The sequence below is a fragment of the Cornus florida genome, unplaced genomic scaffold (genome assembly GCF_030987335.1).
Source record: "Cornus florida cultivar Cherokee Brave unplaced genomic scaffold, ASM3098733v1 CherokeeBrave_3.0.0_Hap2_Chr05, whole genome shotgun sequence".
NCBI classification, from domain to species: Eukaryota; Viridiplantae; Streptophyta; class Magnoliopsida; order Cornales; family Cornaceae; genus Cornus; species Cornus florida.
The window spans coordinates 59,017,460-59,037,711 of NW_026775575.1; the positions used below are offsets into that span (position 1 = coordinate 59,017,460).

Here is a 20,252-nt window from a genome sequence, read left to right on the forward strand (position 1 = left end):
TTTATTAAACTAAACCACAGAAGCATTTATCATTCAGAATCATCTTATAACTTCTCTTGTGAGCAATAAATTTAAAAAAAAACAAAAAAAGTCACCACAAAGGTATGTGGCATGGTAGTATGTTTTTTCAACTTTCAAATGGAGGATTCAATTATCGAGGTCTTATGGCATAATGTGTCTCGTCTACCTCAAGGCTCGTGAGGTACAAAATGTGTACCTTATTGGACAAAATGTGTGTGAGTGGCGTCAATGTTTCTTGCCATTGTAACAAATTCTTATTGGGTCGTGGATATCAAGCGATATAGAGGAGCGTAGCAATACTGCTCCAGTAAAACCTGTCCAATGGTCAGCGATATGGGTCCCGCTACTCGGCTGTTCAACGCGACATCAAGCACGATGGTACGTTGAGTTTAGATAAGAACAAATATGGACCGTACCTAAAAGAAGTGGTACCCTACGATCCAGCCCTCCATAATTTATACTCGTACATAACTTTTTATGGCAACTTACCAAGAAAAGGGCAAAAAAGAAATTTTTATTTATTTATTTTTTTTTTTGTAAATTTCATGTTTTTGAAATTATGAATTAGGAAATATTCATTACTCAAAATCAGAAATTTTTTATGATTTTTTTTTTTTCTTTCATTTCCTTAGTTCTTATTTTTGTTAAGAAGAAAAAATAAAAATAAAAATAAAAAAGCACTTATTTTTGACTGTCATCGTTATCTTCTCGTTCTGGTGATTTAACTGTTGGCCTCCTCGTGTTTCACAACTGCCTTGGTCTTTCAAGAAGGTCCTATCCTATCTCTCTATTTTCACAGTTCGCACCCTCTCTCCATGGTTTGGATGCTGAATCGCTATGCATTCTTAAACTTTTAAGGTCTAATTATATTCTCTCTCTCTCTTCTTTTATATTTTTTTTGCTCATTTCATTTTGGATCTGGGTTTTGAGTGGTGAGTGCAGAATATATCTTTATTTAATGTTTAAGAAATTTATTAGCAGACATGAACCCTATACTTATAATATATATATGTGTGTGTATGTATGTATGTGTTTGTTTTGTAAATCTTTGTTTTATGCAAATCTTTTTGGGTTCCTGTAATGATAATTTCTAGTTCACTTTGTTTTTCAAGTTGCCTTTATTCTAGGTTTTTTTTTTTTGGCTGAAACTTTTAGCAATATTATTGATATCACTGAAATTATTTGTTGGGGATAGGGTTTCAAAGAGAATTTTTTTTCCTAATTGGTTTCAAATAAAGTTCAAAGTTACTTACCCAAAAAAAAAAAAAAGTTAAAAGTTTTTGCTTGTTAGTTGGGTCTTGAGTTTTGTATATGGAAGTGGATTTCTGTTTAGGTTAAGTTCTTCATGTTTAGGTTCAGTGATGAGAAGATCTTGGATTGTTGTCCATAATTTTTCGTTTAATTTGTATTGTGATTGTGCACTTGAAAAATTGCAGCTTTTTGATAATTTCTATTTGATTTCTGTTATGTCAGTTTAGGGTTAGAGTTTTTGCATGTTTAAGTTCTCATGTTCTTTTTATCTTTTTGTTGGCTATCTATTTTTCCTTAATTCGTATTATTATTATTATTATTATTATTATTATTATTTTGAGATTTTATGCTGCAAAATATTGGGATTGTAATCACATGTTTCATCAATTTGATTTCCTTGTGCGGATTGAGGTATTTGTAGTATTTCATGCTTGGAATATTATACATACTTCTTATCTAGTAAGAGATTTTCTGATTTTTGTCGTCTCCGTGTTCCTGATTTAAGATCTCTTTCTAGTTTTCATGGTAGATTAATTTGGAGATTCCGATAATTTCTTTTGGCCTCTTGAACATTAAAGAGTATTGTAACAAACATATCCTTTTAATTATCGCAATTTTTTCATCGATTATAATTCAGAAAACAATGAGTCTGTATGATGATTCAGTCTGGCTATAGTTGGTACTTATATATCTTTAATTTTTTATTGCAGATATTTCCGAAGTTTTGACGGTCCATTGCTTGACAACGAGAGAGAGCACGCTTGTCAGTATTCATACGCATAACATGATTGCGTACATGCGTGCTTTCTATCGTTGTCATGCGATCTGCTTCTCAAGGCAGGTTGATTTTCTCTTTCTGCACTTTTTCTTGGTACATGCGTTAGACAGGTGATTGTGAACTTAACCTAAAGTTTAAAATTTAATGTTAGCTTAATTAGTTGTTATCAGTATTTTGAAATTTGTGGTTCCTTTTTTCAGTAAAGACGGACTTCTTATCACTTGGGTTGTGCTTTTGCAGTTAGTGGATTCCCAAAATAAAAGTTACTAATGGTAACTGACTCGCTTGATCTGCAAGGTTAAGAGTATTTTTCTAATAGAATTCCGACACTTAAAAGTTAATCGGAATGAAATACAGTCACTCTATTATTTTAATAGAAGAACCCATACAATTTCCAGGCTAGTCAAAGTTCAGCCAAGGTGCCTCAACCTACTATATATGGGTCAGGTTCCTTCAATTAGGTTCACATAAAGTTGTCAGGCTATTACCTTTTACTCTTTAAGCAGGATCTTCCAGGCTCAAAAAAATCACACTTCTTAATTAATTTTAGTTGTAGTCATCCATTCAAATAGTTTTCATTTTTCAAAATAACCATTAATTTGCATTTCCAAACTTGGATCATATTGTTTAATCCTTCTCATATATTAGAAAGAATTTATGAGCTACCGTTTGACTAAGATAATTGTGTCTTATGATAATTTGATGTGTTCAAAATCTACAAGATTGTTTTCTTTTTGTGGCATATTTTTAATGGTAGTTTTCTGTAACTGTATATACATATAAAAAAGATTTATGCACATTGATTTACCTTTTAGTTGATGTCCAAACTTTTTGATTTTATAAAAACTTTTGATTAGTTGTGTTTCATAACCTGATTTGATCCAACTCTACATTGATTTAATTGAAAGCATGTGTAAACTGAAAATGTATATCTATTGATATAGCAATCCATTAAATTGATACGGTGAGAACTTCCTTTATTTGATATTAACTAGTTGGTGTTGCATACTTTAAATTGTTTTTCTGTACTTATATCATTTTAGGCTAGTGCCTTTCATTGCTCCTTGCACTTAGGTTTCAAGGGACATTAGCACCTTGGTGTGCCTTCAGCCTTTAATAACTATGGCTACGATACAGAGATATTTGGTCTAATAACTGTGGAAGTGTGTTCTATCCAAGGTGATCCAAAAAGAAATTTAGGTGCTTTATCAAATGTTTGAAAGTAAGCATGAGCTGCAGTAACACGAAATAATGGTTTTTATGTATTGTAATTGTTTCCATGACGTAACTAGTAAGCCTTTTGCCTTATTATTGACGTAACTAGTAAGCCTTTTGCCTTATTATTACAAGTTGATATGATTATATTTTACTGAAATTTATTGCTATAATTGATTTCACAAATTATTACAGAAGGCTTGTCAACATCCTTCGTAGATTACTAACTTAAAGGAGTATGGAGCCCCATTCTTTTGCGTCTGTTGCCTATATTTAGGTTTTTAAGGCTTGGGGACTGAGTTAAAAGCTAGACCACTATCAACATTAAAAAAAATAAAATTCCAAATTCAAAAACATTGGAGGTCCAGTTACCTGAGTCTCTTTATGATGAAGTAGCATCTGACCACCTTCCCACTTCCATTAGTCACAATCCCAAAAAAACACTAGAAGTGAAATGGAAAAAGAGGAGTTTTGAGTTAAGCAACCTCTTTTAATAAAAAATTTCTTGGTTTTGTTGTTCCTTTTAGAAACAAACTAGAACTACAATGCTGGAAAAATGGAAGTAGACTTGGTGGTCATTTGAAGGTTGTTTTCTCTTGGTCTAATGATCAAAGGAGGACAAAGAAATCACTAAAGTTTGTGGCTTCTTAAGGAGCTTTCGTTGTTTTCAGGTATAATATCTAAATACAGTGATATTGTTAATTCAAGATCAGGATAAACAAGTGAAAAGCCTGAAAAAGATCCTATTTCTTAAAAAAAAAAAAAAAAAAAAAAAAAACTACTTCAAATTAGCATGACATTCATTAATATTTAAATCATGCCTATATGTCATATACTGTCAATAACAATACAGTGATATTGTTAATTCAAGATCAGGATAAACAAGTGAAAAATCATGCCTATATGTCAAATACTGTCAATAAAATTCATGACACATATAAGGATTTTTTGTTGTCAAAAAATGCATGTCTGTAAGTTAAAAAATAATAATTTGTTCATAAATAATTCACAGCTAAGGTGTTTGTGTTTCTTCTTTTTATGTTCATGGTTGGGCATTTACAAATGGATTGGCAAGCAGCATCAGGAATAATTTGTTTAGCTGTTTGAGTTGAATTGCATACAAGTGATCATGCTAGTTTCATATTATTGAATTGTTAACTCTCAAGTTAAATTGAACTATCATAGACAAAAGCATTAAAATTTGCTTCCTTCAGAAGGTTGTCAATGGTAAGAATACAATTTAATTACTCCTCAGCATGGCATGTTCTTTAAGGGAATTTGTTTGTTTCGTTTGTTTTTGTTTTGTTTTTTTGTTTTGTTTTGTTTTTTTTTTTTTTTTTTCTGTTTTTGGTTTCCCCTTCTTTTTCAGTTCTTTTGCACTAAATTGGCCCTTGGATTCATTTCATTTGTTTATTTTCCCATTGTATCACTTGTGCTTCTCTTTTTAATTTGCGTGAGATAATCCTGAACAAAGTTTATAGCCACAGTCTATCAACAGTCGAGCTACTTCAAGTTCAAGTTCTATAATATCTCCAGCCGATCCTCTCGAGTTAAATTCATTTGTTATAGACAAAGCATTTAAAAATTGTATTTCCTTCAGACGGTTGTCATTGGTAAGAATACAATTTAATTATTCCTGAGCAAAGCATGTTCTTTAAGGGATTTTTTTCTTTCTTTCTTCTTCAGTGGTTTTGCACAAAATTGGCCCTTGGATTCATTTCATTTGTTTAATTTTCTATTATTTCACTTGTGCTTATATTTTAAATTTGTTTCATATGTCTAAATATGAGATAATCCTGAACAAATATTATAGCCACTGACTATCAACAGTCAGGCTACTTCAAGTTCTATGATACCTCGGGCAGCTCCTCTATGAGGAATTCTGTTTAAGTGAGCTAGGTTAGTAAGGATTTTACTGCTAAGAATTTTACATGATACAGACACAACATACACGAATTTATTTTTATTTATTTTTTAATTTTTAAATAAGACACTGATAACGCAGGGATACATCAAAATAATAAAAAATAATATATTATTTTATAAGTTCAAATTCCAAGATACATCTAATTGTGTCGAATACAACTCCGGCTGTGTCACATGTGTTCGTGTTGAACATGTGTCGGACATGGCCTCAGAATTCCTAGAGGAGTGTCCATACTTTCTGGATACTGCCTGTTTGAAGGTAAGGTAGAAGGGGATGAGAGCAAAAAATTAATGGAATATTAGATATTATACACTTGTCTTTCTATGTCTTGGAAAAAAAAAAGGAATGCATTATTATGCTGTACTTTGTTCATATTTTTGTCATTTGATATCACACATTTATAGATTCTACACTTGTTTATAACTATCAGAATAAAATCTATTACTTACATATCCAGCAAAGAGCTATTTTATATGGTTCCTTTTCATCAATCCATTGTTAATTACTGTAAATATAGGGTAAGTTACGCAAATCTCTCCTTTGCTTTGACTAATTTGCGTGAATGTAGATCATGGGTCACAATTACACTGAACTCTCCTATTAGAGTCTGTTTTGCAGCTGGTGTAAATTGAAAATTTTGCCCACAAGTTATTTTGACATTTTGGATAATAAATCAGAAAAAGACAATATAGAAGGAAAATGACTAGTGCACCTTCAAGCCATTCTATCTCTACTCTCTCTGCTCCATATTTCTCTCTACTCTCTATTAGACCTCCTTAACTGCCCTTCACCACCACCACTGTAACTTATATTTCCATTGCTCTGTCGTCTCCTTCCCAGTTCTCTTTTTTCCTCATGTCCACCTCCACATAATCACGGCACTTTCTGCTCCACCACCGGTCCACCACCACTTTCTTTGCAGCCACCACTTTTCATGGTCAGCATTTTGCTTGTCGCTTCATGTTTCTCTAGCTCTTTACTCTATTCCTTCCTCAAGAACTCTACAAAAAATAGCTCATTTTCACTGTCACCACCTCCATTTATAATGGAATAAACCCACCGGCCGGCCATTCATCATCACAAGTGCAGAGTATGACCATTTTATAAGTTATACTCAGTTTCAGATGATGAGATAAAGAAAACATTGTTAGAATTATGAAATTGTCAGCACTCGCACGTAATAACAAGTTTTTTCAGATTTATAAGTCTTCCAATTTGCCAAATTTCAATTCCCTGATATAATGGTAAAATTCTTGAGCGGCCAAGCCTGAGAACATGGTTAGAATGCTAAGAGCAGTCACTTTATTCAAATAGTGTCAATGGTTAGTTTTATATCCAATCTGTCCCTTGCACACTGGTTAATAATACTTTTTATATTCATTGAAATAGATTGAAAAATTACAAATTTTGTCCTCTTAAGAATCTAATGTATTGATATGTATATTAAGAATCTAATGTATTGAAATGTATATTAAATGCAAATTAGGGGTAATTTAGTCTTTTGAGATTCTTAGGTGATGTGCAAAGATGTTATCTTCAAATAAGTATGGCTTTTCAAGTCTTTCCACTAAAACAAAGGGCCATTTAGACATTTTGTGATATATTCTTAAAAACTCTTAATAATTATTCATAACCAAAGGGAATCTAGAAAATTCCAACAAAATCACAAATGAGGTTGACTGTGAAAAATACTCCAAGGTGCATGTAATTTTTTCAAACCTCGGGAGAGGTTTGTGTAATTTATCCGGTCTTTTATTTGCATTAGGATGAAAATCGTTGTGAATGAAAGTATTTATGTTTATAATTTCTTTTCGATTCAAAATCTAAATATTCTAATTTATCTACTTTGTCAACATATAACATTTGATCACCTTCTATGATATATGGATATGACTTCCCTTCTTTTGATGTTATTTTTTTAATGTTGTATCCAGGGTGGTGGAGGGATTGTCTGGTCCGAAGTATGTGCCGTCTTCTTTCCCAACTGTGATTTATCGTCAAGAGAAATGCAATAGTCTCTGACTCGTCCTTGCATAAATCTGTAAGTCTCTGTATGTCTTGAACCATCTTATGTATCTTTATTGTTCTTTCTCATATTTGAAGGATGCCTGTGTTTCCTCACGCGTTTTTCAATTTTTAATTAGGGTGACGATAAGGTTTGAACTCGAGACTTTTGGCTCTGATACCATGTTAACTACCCATCTACTCTAAAAGCTTAAGCTGATAGAGAGGGTGTAACTTTAATATTTATACCTTCAACATATATTATAACTTAAAATATTCAAGTTCTAGGTCTTTTGGCAAAACAAGGATCTAGATCTCACTAGAATGGGTTCTTTTTTGAAGTTATAAAATATTCAAGTTCTCGGTTTTTTTTTGGTAAAAAAAGGATCTAAATCTCACTGGAATGGGTTCTTTTCTGGGTAAAACGACTCGTCTTTTGAAGGGACTTCAAATTATGGGCAGCCAAAATAATGATAATTCTTTTGATATGTCATTTAAGTTTTTTGCTTGGTAGTGGAAATAAGTATTAACTGTTGATTTTTCATGTTTAATAGAATGTCAAATACCATGTGGTCCACGTATGCACTGCATATTCACCGCTGCATTTTCCAAACACAATGCTTACATGTGTCCACCAATACAAAATTCTGAGAACTAGAACTAGTGTCATACTTGATATACCTAGGAAGTAATTTTTTTTGGGGGTAAATAAGCAATTTTATTAATGTTGGGCAGCTAGGAAACAATGTATGCAAAAAGTTACAATGTCAGAAATGCGAATGTTGAAATAGATATGCGGTAAGACTAGAAAAAATAGAATTATAAAATCACATTTTGGGAGATGGTTGGAGTAGCACAGATTGGAGATAAAATGAGAGAAAATCGGTTAAGATGGAGTTAAGAAAAGTATGTAGTTCACATTGTGGAAAATACTAGGAAAATACTTTTTGAATTTTTAACTAATAACTACTTTTTGAATTTTTAACTAACCAACCGAAGATTCAAATTTAAATTAAAGTTAATAATTAAATACCAATCAATCCATTATGTGAATCATAAGAACCATTCAATCAAAACTAAATTAAACCAAAGTTATCTGAACTGTGAACAATGGAGAAAAAGATTTTAAAGTGGAAACCCTGAACGAGAAAAACCGTGAGACTTGGTCTAGTTAGATTAAAAATTCACTATAAAAAAAGAGAGATTACACTAGGTCAAAGTTTACGTGTCCCAAAACTCCTAGTTATCTCGACATAAACTTCCCACCGAGGTTGAACAGATTGATTCTATCCACACAGCATGTTCAGGGTGCGATTCTGCCAGACATCTTCTGGCCTGAAAGTTAGTGCTAGGTGGTAGGTTGTTGGAAGCCTGTCCTAAGGGGTCCGATCCACCAAACTCCCAATTACAGTCTCTAGGCACAGTATCCATTCTGTCAACAGACACTACTCCTGATGAATTTGCTTCCTCAATAGTATTTCTGATCTCTAGACTAGTCATCCATTCCAATCTCGGTTGATCAATTGCATATTTGTGTTGAACTCCTCAAATCAGCTCCACAGCAATTATGATGTCAACACACTAATATAACACTTACTAATCTAATTCAATTGATGAATGATAAAAGAAAAATATATGAATACACTCAAAATGTGCTGCCAAATTCTCTAATGTATGCATCTTAATGTATGTTCTATATATCTTAGGATTTGTACTATGATAAAGAGTATTTATTGAGGAGACTAATGTAAAGATATAGAGAGAAGAAGAGAGATCTCCATATGGGTTTTATCGATTTGGTGATAGCCTATGATAGGGTACCTAGAGATCTAATACGGAGGGCTTTAGAAGAGAAATGAGTTACAAAGGGATACATCCCAAATAGGGGTTCTATTAAAGCGGTATTCTCCCAACCAAAGCAAATGAACAAAAAAATGACGCTTGTGGAACTCTCACGTCGACTTACTAATGATATCACCCCATACCTTTTCTGCCTAGGTTATGGATGAGCTAACAAGACACATCCAAGATGATATTCCATGGGGTATGTTATTTGTCGATGATATTGTTTTAGTCAATGAGACTAGAGGAGTTCATTCCAACTTGGAGGTTTTGAGAGAAGCTTTAGAACTAAAAGGGTTTAAAATAAGTAGAAATAAAACTGAAAATATAAAGTGTAACTTTAGTAAATCTAGAAATACAAATGAGGATGTAGTGGGGATTTAGAATCTAGAGGTACAAAAAAGTGAACATTTTCGCTATTTAGGCTCAATTTTTCATAATGAATGAGAAATTGGAGAGGATGTTAGGCAGTATAGGTTAAATGGAGGAGTGCATCTTGTATATAGTGTGATAGGTGTATCCCCTTGCGATTGATAGGAAAGTTCCATCGAACAGCTATTAGATCAGCCATAGTTTATGGCACAGAATGTTGAGCACCTAGGAAACAACATATGCATAAAGTGAGTGTGGTGAAAACGTGAATGTTGAGTTGGATTTGCGGTAAGACTAGAAAGGATACACTCGGGAGATGATTAGAGTAGCACAAATCGAGATAAGATGAGAGAAAATTGGTTAAGATGGTTTGGTGATGTGCAAAGACCACCTTTTAAATGCACCAATTTGGAAGATTGACATAGGTCAGATTGAGTGTAATTCTAAGGAGAGAGGAAGACCAAAGTTAATGTGGGTAGAGTTAGTTACGAAAGATATGATAGCATGTGGTTTGAGTGAGAATCTGACCATAAATAAAGCGGAATGAAAACAAAGGATTCATGATCCTACCTAAGTAGTAGTGAAAAAGGCTTCTTCATCTTGTTGTAAAATCCCAAAAACACTTTTGACGCCTGTCACTTAGGATTTTCCAAATGAAGACATGAATTCTCAAAACCCTAATTCATGGCTAGTAGCCTAGTGCATAGTAGTGTCAATTTACCTTTATACCTTTAAGTTAAAAATTACTCTTTTGCCTTGGTTAAAGCTTGAATTCCATCTTTGACCATGACCAAGAGGTAACTAACTTTAAAATTCTAACTAAACTAACAATCAAAACAAATTTACAAACTCTAGTTTGATCCACGAAATACGCCAACTTAAGTCCTGTGGTCAACACTCAGCTATCTAAAGATAGATTTGAACAATTTCAAAAAAGTTTTGATATACCTGTTACTTTAAGACTCTTTATACCAACTGACTCCAATAGTTTACGCCTACCAAAAATGCTCTGCACAATTGTTGCTACATCTTTTTATTGATTTAGAAAATTTCCAAAAGTTTTGATATACCTGTTACTTCAAGACTCTTTATACCTACTGACCCCAATAATTTACGCCTTACATCTATCAAAAATACTCTGCACAATTGTTGCTATATCTCCATATTGATTAAGCTGCAGCCTGTTGTTTCTTTCTCTCCAAATGGATAGATAGAGGTGGTAAATAGAAGCTCGGATACCGTAACTATTGCTATGTAAATTAGTAGCAATCCATTGAAGCAGACTAAGAAGCACGAACACTTCTTTGAAGAAGTTGTGTCGTTAGACACCGACCCTTCATGGACCCTCCTGGACATGTTTCTGGCATTTCATAGCCGTGTCCATAATTTAAAACTAATTTTTATTATTTCGGACACTTGGTTGACACATCTCGGACAAAGTGGTCAACATATTTTGAACACTCGACCAACACATTCCACTCTCTTCGTAATATATAAAACAAAAACATGACAATCCTAGAAACAACATTATGAACACACATCAAAGTGTTTAATCTCTTTCTGTAAAAAATTGACATTGGCAGCATGTCAGGTTATGTAATGAAAAAAAATATAACTATAATGACAAAATAAGAGAGTAATATCATATAATATATATTTTATATTTGAAAAGCTTAATCTTCTAACTTAATTAACTTTAGTGAAACACTACAATTGTCTTACTCAATAGATATATAAATGAAAATTAATATGTATATTAGTCATGTCCACACTGTGTTTGGATCCTATTTTTTTATAATTTGACGTGTTAGCATATCCATGTTTATCTTGTCAATGTTCTGTGTCGGTCTCCAAACTCCCTACTTCTTAGGAAGCAGATTGGCAAAAGGAGCATTCAGATGCCACCAGATCAAAGATTTTGTGGGATAGCTCCACGAATTTTGAAGCATAAGTGACACTCCTGACTCCACTGATTCTGTGTGAGTTTAGCAGAAAAACATGTATTTGTCAATGTTCCGTGTCGGTCTCCAATCTCCATACTTCTTGGGAAACATATCGGCAAAAGGAGCATTCAGATGCCACTAGATCAAAGATTTTATGTAGGATAGCTCCACGAATTTTGAAGCAGAAGTGACACTCCTGACTCCACTGATTCTATGTGAGTTCTGCAGAAAAACATGGTACTTGCTTAAATCAAAATTCCTTTTTTTGAAGTTTGAATACTCTTGAATTATTAGCCTGAATATTTCTTAGAAGCAAAATTTTCCTCCAAGACCAAGTAGCAGAGGAAGGAATCTTAACTATAACCAAAAGTTATGTTCTTTTAACAAGAAAATTTTCAACCAAAGTAATCCATAAAGAATTGTCCGTCCTGTGGTTAAGAAGCTTTTGAATGTGTTTTGCAAAAGCTGCTTTGTTCCAGGAGATTAAAACCTTAACTCTAAGACCCCCTTCATTTTTGGGAAGACACTACCAAGAATCCTTTTGGGAACCTTTTTGCATTGAGGGACCCTTCAATAAAAAACTCTTAAGATAACTTCCAGACTTTTGTTCAACAACTCATGAGGTTCAAACACATTAATGCAACGTGTGGTGGTCTTTGGTGTGTAGCATTATTTAAAAAGCAATGTACATTACACATCTTGCGTGGATTGAAAATAATCTTCCTCGCTCTCTCTTTACTATGTAGATGTATATATTCAATAAATTAATTCCATTTAGGTAAAGCAAGGGCTTGAGAAATCCATCGCCAATAAATAAATAAATAATTATAAACACTAGCATCAGTGTCAAGACATGAAGCACAAAGAAGATACTTGATCTATTTGTGATATGAAATGTCTCAGTTGAGTCCTGACAAAGTGTGTTGTGTGTGTAGAAACGATCACCTCGAGACCAAGTTTCTGAATGATTTAGGATGAATGAGATTGTCCCATTTGAGCTACTAGTTTTGCTTGATATGCTTCCTGAGGTCAAAATTTACATTCAATTGGGAACTCATGTTAAATGGATTGGACAATTCCCGCCATTAACTTCTTTACCAATTTGATGTTGAAATCCCCTCCCCATGTTTGGCATACTTATTTTTTATTTATTTATAATTGTTTGTTCAACATTGGATCTTTTAATTAATTATTTCAAGTTGTTTAACTGTATTATAATATTTGGTGGACGCTTTGCAGGCTTCCAGCTTTAATTTCCATTTTAGATTTTTCAACTACTAGACCATTTTTCTATTTTCTTTATATACATTTTATGGATTCTATTGCCCTTAAAACCATTGATTGTTGTAAAATTCATGTTAAAGTATTGCCCTCCCTCAAGAGTGCGGCCAGCTAGGTCTCTTGGATTAGCGACCTGCTGTTACCCATGCTCTCCCATGTGTGGAATTGTTTAGTGTGTTGCGTCCAGTTAATCTATTCTAAAAGTTGTCATTTCGTTCTCATGCATGTGCTATTTCAAGTTTAGATCAGTTAAGAGTGGCTCCACATAAAGCTCTTATAGATTTTCTTAGTAATGCAATTTTTCTAGATTTCTTCACCTAATACTGACTGAATCACATTTACTCGTACCAGTATAAATTTTAAATGAAGTTCTTTGTAGTTTAGGAGTCGTATACATTATATCCTTATAATTGAAGGATTTCAATTTCAACTTTCAGGTAACTCCATTTTGTTATTTGTTAGTAATTGGCGAAATGCCGGAGGAGTTTAACCAGAAATTTGTTAGTAGACTTGGCCTTGCAGGTTCTATATATTATCTGTGAAGAGAGAGGAATGCCAAAATCTTCGGACCTTTGCTTCTCTTTCAGCTTTGATTAGAACACCATCAGATGTCAGCCTTCTCTCCCTCCAACAGTACATCATCTCGGATAATTTATAGTTTTGGGAACTCTTTGGGATCTCTCAAACATTCCCACCCCCATTGAAAATTCTAGGAGTCCATGTTGGATCTCTGCTTCGAGCTACCACACATCTGAAACCATTGAGTACCAACTGCTAGCTTTTTAAATTTGTTGTGCATAGCTTTAGCTGTGGTTATTTTGGTTGTGCATTCTTGGGCTAGGCTCAAATGACCCTTCCTTTTTTTCTTGGGTAGTGAAGAAAAAAAAAAAGAAGTTTGACTTTCTGATTTGAATGGAGTACTTAATTTCACCATGTTGGGATCCTTTCACTGGGTGACATGCATGTAATGCAGACGCATTTTTATTAGTGTTTGATGTGATGTTCGATCTTTAGTTCTATGTTCTTGAAGTATTTATGATCAGTAGATGGCAGTACAAATGAAAATCTGGGGTTAATCATCTATGGACTGGATTTTTGGCGATCACTTAGGTCATAGAAAAAGAGTAATGGCTGTACTATAGCGGCCTCAAATGGAATGAACGGTGTATTGAGCTCAAGCTTACATTGAATATTGATCTTTTTTTGATTGTTCATTCAGGTATTCAACAATGTCTCGTCAGGTTGTGTACTTTTCTTTTTACTTAAAAAAATTAAATAAAAAATACTGGTAGCAATCATTTACCTTTCTGGTAGATATAAGGTGGTCGCGGTGCTGGAGAGCGCACATCATCAAATTGGAGAATTGACAAAGTTGTAAATATGTTGTATTCTTAATTTAATAGTGTTACAGTTATATCTTGATGTAATATGTTATAAGTGTTGCATATTTGAAGAAAATGCGTTGCGCGAGTGCTTATATGCTAGTGTTTATATTCTCCATTATATTTGAACTGTGTTGCATACTTTATTTAAATTGCACTTGATGGTCCAATAGACCGGCAAGAGGATCTTGATTCCCTTCCAACCATCACAGTTCGGCACTCAGAATTCTGGTTTTGTTATGGATAATGATAGGTTTGATTAAAGTGGTCTTTGCCTGTTACAAAAATACCTGAGGGAAATTTGGTTGCATGGTGTAAACTGAATATTATCGTTGCATTAGAACGTAGATCTTTGAGATTTGGTTTTTTTATTTATTTTTATTTTTTATACTAAATTAAAAAGCATTTGATTTGTATATTTGATCATACAATTATTGCCGCTTGAACTTCTGCAACATTAGAATAAAAAATTGTGAAGTCCATTGTATATCATATGGCTTTTTCTTGGATTGAATCCAAGTGTTTTTGACGTGTGATGAAAAGAATTTCAAGTAGCTGTCAATTGAATAATAACATATGTCACCAGTAGTTGTGTTAATGCCATTATTCTTTTTCCTCTATGAATTCTATTAAAAGACGTGAAGAGAAGGTGCATTGTTAGAATGAGGGCGTCCACATGGTATAAAGGTATAACTCCATTTTTGGTTTAAAAAAAATAAAATAAAAAATCAATATTCCAGCGAGCTTTCTGACAATTTACTTCATTTGGTTTTTGTTTCTCCATGGACTGACCAAGAATCAATGCTTCCATGATTGATTCAACTTTAGAACATCAACCAGCCATTGTCAGACATTTTGTGCAAAGCTATAAAAATTATGTTAGGAAATTAGAAAGTCATGTAATACAATAGAAAATTGGTACTTCATTTACTTTACAGATATTGGTAACTCATTTGGATGCCTCGGTACATTTTTATAGTTTTGCGGAATCCAATAAATCATTAGCATTATGTCGGGACAGAAAATTGGTACTTCATTTGTCTGTACTTCATTTACTCTACAGATAATATTGGTAACTCATTTGGATGCCTCGGGACATTTTTATAGTTTTGTGGAATCGACTCATTTGGAGGACATTTTTATAGTTTTGTGGAATCGAATAAATCATAAGCATTATGTCGGGACATTTTTATAGTTTTGTTGAATCCAATAAATCATTAGCATGGGACATTTTTATAGTTTTGTGGAATCCAATAAATCATTAGCATTATGTCGGGACATTTTTATAGTTTTGTGGAATCCAATAAATCATTAGCATTATGTCGTGATGCACAAGTGCTTATTTGCATGGTAAACTTTCGAGGGAGTTTTTAGAGCTCCACAATTGTGTAGACGTTTATAGAGAGAAATGAAGGACTTGCAAAGATTGTAAATATCCGAAATATTTTGGTGAGTACTCTATAGAGTTGATTTTTGCCGTCCATTATGACACATCATTAACCCTCATCAAGGGTGGATGTCTATAAAATTGATGGGAGGGCCTCATTTGCTTCGTTAAGCCACAACGGTGTGTAAAGCAACAACTGAGATCTGGCCTGAATATGTCACGGTGTGAGACTGCCATTGTTTACATAGTAATACAAGTTTCTTTCTCTAGTTAATCCAAAAGTCTAGCCATTGTTTACATAGTAATACAAGTTTCTTTCTCTAGTTAATCCAAAAGTCTAAAGTTTGTGCTATTTGTACCGTATGGAACCTATATATTTAATTAATCGACAAAAAAATCTATACAACTAGGGTGTGACACACCAAAGTGATACAGATATATCTATTAAAGGGAAATAATCTCCATTCTTTTTAGGAAGCAGATCGGCAAAAGGTGCATTCATGTGCTAGTAGATCAAAGATTTTATGTGGGATAGCTCCAAGAATTCTGAAGTAGAAGTGACACTCCACTGATTCTACGTGAGTTCTGCAGAAAAACATCTACCAGTTTAAATCAAAGTTCCTTGTTTTGAAGTTTGAATACTCTTCAATTATTAACCTGAATATCTCTTAGAAGGAAAATTTTCCTCCAAGGAAGGAATCTTAACTAACCAAAAGTTATATTCTTTTAACAAGAAAATTTTCAACCAAGCAAAAAAAATTATGCAAGTAGTGTGTGGCACACCAAAATGATATAGATATATCAATTAAAGTGAAATAATCTCCATGCTTCTTAGGAAACAGATCGGCAAAAGGTGCATTTAGATGCTACCAGATTAAAGATTTTATGTGGGATAGCTTCACGAATATTTTTGAAGCAATAGTGACACTCCACTGATTTTATACGAGTTCCGCAGAAAAACATCTATCTCCTTAAATCAAAATTCCTTATTTTGGCCTGAATATTTCTCAAAGTAAAGGAATGAATCTTAACTAACCAAAAGTTATATTCTTTTAACAAGAAAATTTTCAATCAAGCAAAAAAATCTATGTAAGTAATGTGTGGCACACCAAAGTGATATACATATATATGAAATAATTTCCATCCTTCTTAAGAAGTAGATCGGCAAAAGGTGCATTCAAATGTAACCAGATCAAAGATTTTATGTGGGATAGCTTCACGAATTCTGAAGCAGGAGTGACACTCCACTGATTCTGTGTGAGTTCAGCAGAAAAACATCTACCTGCTTAAATCAAAATCCTCTATTTTAAAGTTTGAATACTTTGGAATTTTTAGTCTGAATATTTCTTAGAATCAAAATTTTCCTCTGCGACCAAGAAACAGAGGAAGAAATCTTAACTAACCAAAAGTAATATTCTTTTAACAAGAAAAATTTCAACCGGGTAATCCATAAATAATTGTCCATTCTGTGGTTAAGAAGCTTTTGAATGTGTTTTGCAAAAGCTGCTTTGTTCCAGGAGATTAAAACCTAAACCCCAAGACCCTCTTCATTTTTGGGAAGACACTGCCAAGAATCCTTGTGGGAACCTTTTTGCATTGAGGGATCCTTCAAGAAAAATCTCTTTAAGGGACTATAACTTCCAGACTTCTGGTCAGCAACTGATGAGGTTCAAACACATTAATACTACGAGTGGTGGTCTTTGGTGTGTAGCATTATTTAAAAAGCTCTTGCGTGGATTGAAAATAATCTTCCTCTCTCTCTCTACTATATAGATGTATATAATCAATAAATTAATTCCATTTAGGTAAAGCAAGGGCTTGAGAAATCCATCGCCAATAAATAAATAAATAATTATAAACACTAGCATCAGTGTCGAGACATGAGGCACAAAGAAGATATTTGATCTATTTGTGATATGAAATGTGTCAGTTGAGTCCTGAAAATGTGTGTGTAGAAACGATTACTTGAGACCAAGTTTCTGAATGATTTAGGATGAATGAGATTGTCCCATTTGAGCTACTAGTTTTGATTTATATGCTTCCTGAGGTCAAAATTTACATTCAACTCGGAAATCATGTTAAATGGATTGGACAATTTCCTTCATTAACTTCTTTACCAATTTGATGCTGAAATTAACTTCATTAATTTCCTTCATTAACTTCATTAATTTCCTTCATTAACTTCAGTTTGACATACTTATTTTTTATTTATTTATAATTGTTTATTCAACATTGGATCCTTTACTTAATTATATAAATTTGTTCAACTGTATTATAAATATTTGGTGGACGCTTTGCAGGCTTCCCAGCTTTAATTTCCATTTTAGATTTTTCAACTACTAGACCATTTTTCTATTTTCTTTATATACATTGTATGGATTCTATTGCCCTTAAAACCGGTTTATCTTTCGACATTGATTGTTGTAAAATTCATGTTAAAGTACCGCCCTCCCTCAAGAGTGCGGCCAGCTAGGTCTCTTGGATTAGCGACCTGATGTAACCCATGCTCTCCCATGTGTGGAATTGTTTGGTGTGTTGCGTCCAGTTAATCTATTCTAAAAGTTGTCACTTCATTCTCATGCATGTGCTATTTCAAGTTTGGATCAGTTAAGAGTGGCTCCACATAAAGGCCCTTATAGATTTTCTTAGTAATGCAATTTTGCTAGATTTCTTCACCTAATAGTGACTGAATCACATTTGCTCGTACCAGTATAAATTTTAAATGAAATTCTTTGTAGTTTAGGAGTCGTATACATTATATCCTTATAATTGAAGGATTTCAATTTCGACTTTCACGTATCCATTTTGTTATTTGTTAGTAATTGGCGAAATGGCAGAGGAGTGTAACAAGAAATTTGTTAGTAGACTTGGCCTTGCAGGTTCTGTATATTATCTGTGAAGAGACAGGCATGCCAAAATCTTCCGACCTTTGCTTCTCTTACAGCTTTGTTCAGAAACACCAACAGATGTCAGCCTTCTCTCCCTCCAACAGTACATCATCTCGGGTAATTTATAGTTTTAGGAACTCTTTGGGATCTCTTAAACATTCCCACCCCCATTGAAAATTCTAAGAGTCCATGTTGGATCTCTGCTTCGAGCTACCACACATCTGAAACCATTGAGTACCAACTGCTAGCTTTTTAAATTGTTGTGCATAGCTTTAGCTGTGGTTATTTGGTTGCATTTTTGGGCTTGGCTCAAATGACCCTTCCTTTTTTATTGGGTATGAAAATATATATATATATATATATATATAGTTTGATGTGATGTTCTTTAGTTCTATGTTCTTGAAGTATTTATGATCAGTAGATGGCAGTACAAATGAAAATCTGGGTTTAATTGTCGATGGACTGGATTTTAGGCGACCGCTTAGGTCATAGAAAAAGAGTAATGGCTGTACTATAGCGGACTCAAATGGAATGAACTGTGTATTGAGCTCAAGATTACATTGAATATTGATCTTTTTGTGATTATTCATTCAGGCATTCAGCAACGTCTCATCAGGTTGTGTACTTTTCTTTTTACTTAAAAATAAATAAATAAAAAATACTGGTAGCAATCATTTACCTTTCTGGTAGATTTAAGGTGGTCGCAGTGCTGGAGAGCACACAACATCAAATTGAAGAATTGATAAAGGCATAAATGTGTTTGCATTTTTGATTTAGTGGTGTTACAGTTTGCGAGATGTAATATGTTGTGAGTGTTGCATATTTGAAGTTAATGTATTGGGTGAGTGCTTATATTTTTTGTTATTGGTGTTGCATACTTTATTTAAATTACACTTGATGGTCCAATAGACCAGCAAGGATTTTGATTCGCTTCCAACCATCACAGTTCGGCACTCAGATTTCTGGTTTTGTTAAGGACAAGGATAGGTTTGATTAAAGTGGTCTTTGCCTATTACAAAAATGCCGGTAAGGAAATTTTGGTTGCTTGGTGTAAACTGAATATTAACATCGCATTAGAACATAGATCTTTCAGATCTGTGTTTTTTTTTTTTTTTTTGGAACTAAATTAAAAAGCACTCTATTTGTATATTTGATCATACAATTATTGCCGATTGAACTTCTGCAACATTAGAATAAAAATTGTGAAGTCCATTGTATTTCATGTGGCCTTTTCTCTAACTAAATTCTAGTGTTTTTGATGTGTGATGAAAAGAATTTCATGCAGCTGTCAATTAAATAATAACATAGAAATAAAAAGACACTTTTTGTGGATCTAGTAGTTGTCTTAATGCTTCCATGATTAATTCCTCTGTAGAACATCAACCAGCCATTATCAGTCTTTTTGTGCAAAGCTACACAAATTATGTTAGGAAATTAGAATGCCATGTAATACGATAGAAAATTGGTACTTCATTTACTTTACAGATATTGGTAACTCATTTGGATGCCTCGGGACATTTTTATAGTTTTGTGGAATCCAATAAATCATTAGCATTATGTCGTGATGCACAAGTGCTTATTTGTATGGTAAACTTTCGAGGGCGTGGTTGCAAAGATTGTAAATATCCGGAATATTTTGGTGGAGTACTCTACACCGTCCATCACAACACATCACTAACGCTCACTAAGTTTGAATGTCTATAAAATTGATGGAGGACTCGTTTACTTCGTTTTAATCTAAGAATCTAAGTTTGTGCTATTTCTGCAAAATCATGATTAGCACAACATTATCATATCGCATTAAGAACATTAAAAGTATGGTACTAATTCATCTAAAAATATTATGGATTGGAAATATAGATAGTAATTATTACTTTAATTAAAATTCAACAATTGTAATAAAATGTGACATAATAAATATAATTATAACAGACTTTGGTCAAATTCAATAAATAACAATA

The 20,252-nt window shown here is 33.3% G+C and overlaps 1 long non-coding RNA gene across 2 annotated transcripts; it reads left to right on the top strand.

The window, feature by feature from the left end:
- The first annotated feature begins 386 nt into the window (after window positions 1–386).
- On the top strand, window positions 387–13,567 carry LOC132306570 (uncharacterized). 2 transcript variants are annotated; one of them, XR_009482045.1, is made up of 4 exons: window positions 387–879; window positions 1,983–2,160; window positions 2,251–7,233; window positions 13,072–13,567. It is a non-coding gene; the product is annotated as an uncharacterized LOC132306570 (long non-coding RNA). The 2 variants fall into 2 exon arrangements; XR_009482044.1 differs by having other exon boundaries at window positions 1,983–7,233.
- Window positions 13,568–20,252: the final 6,685 nt, after the last annotated feature.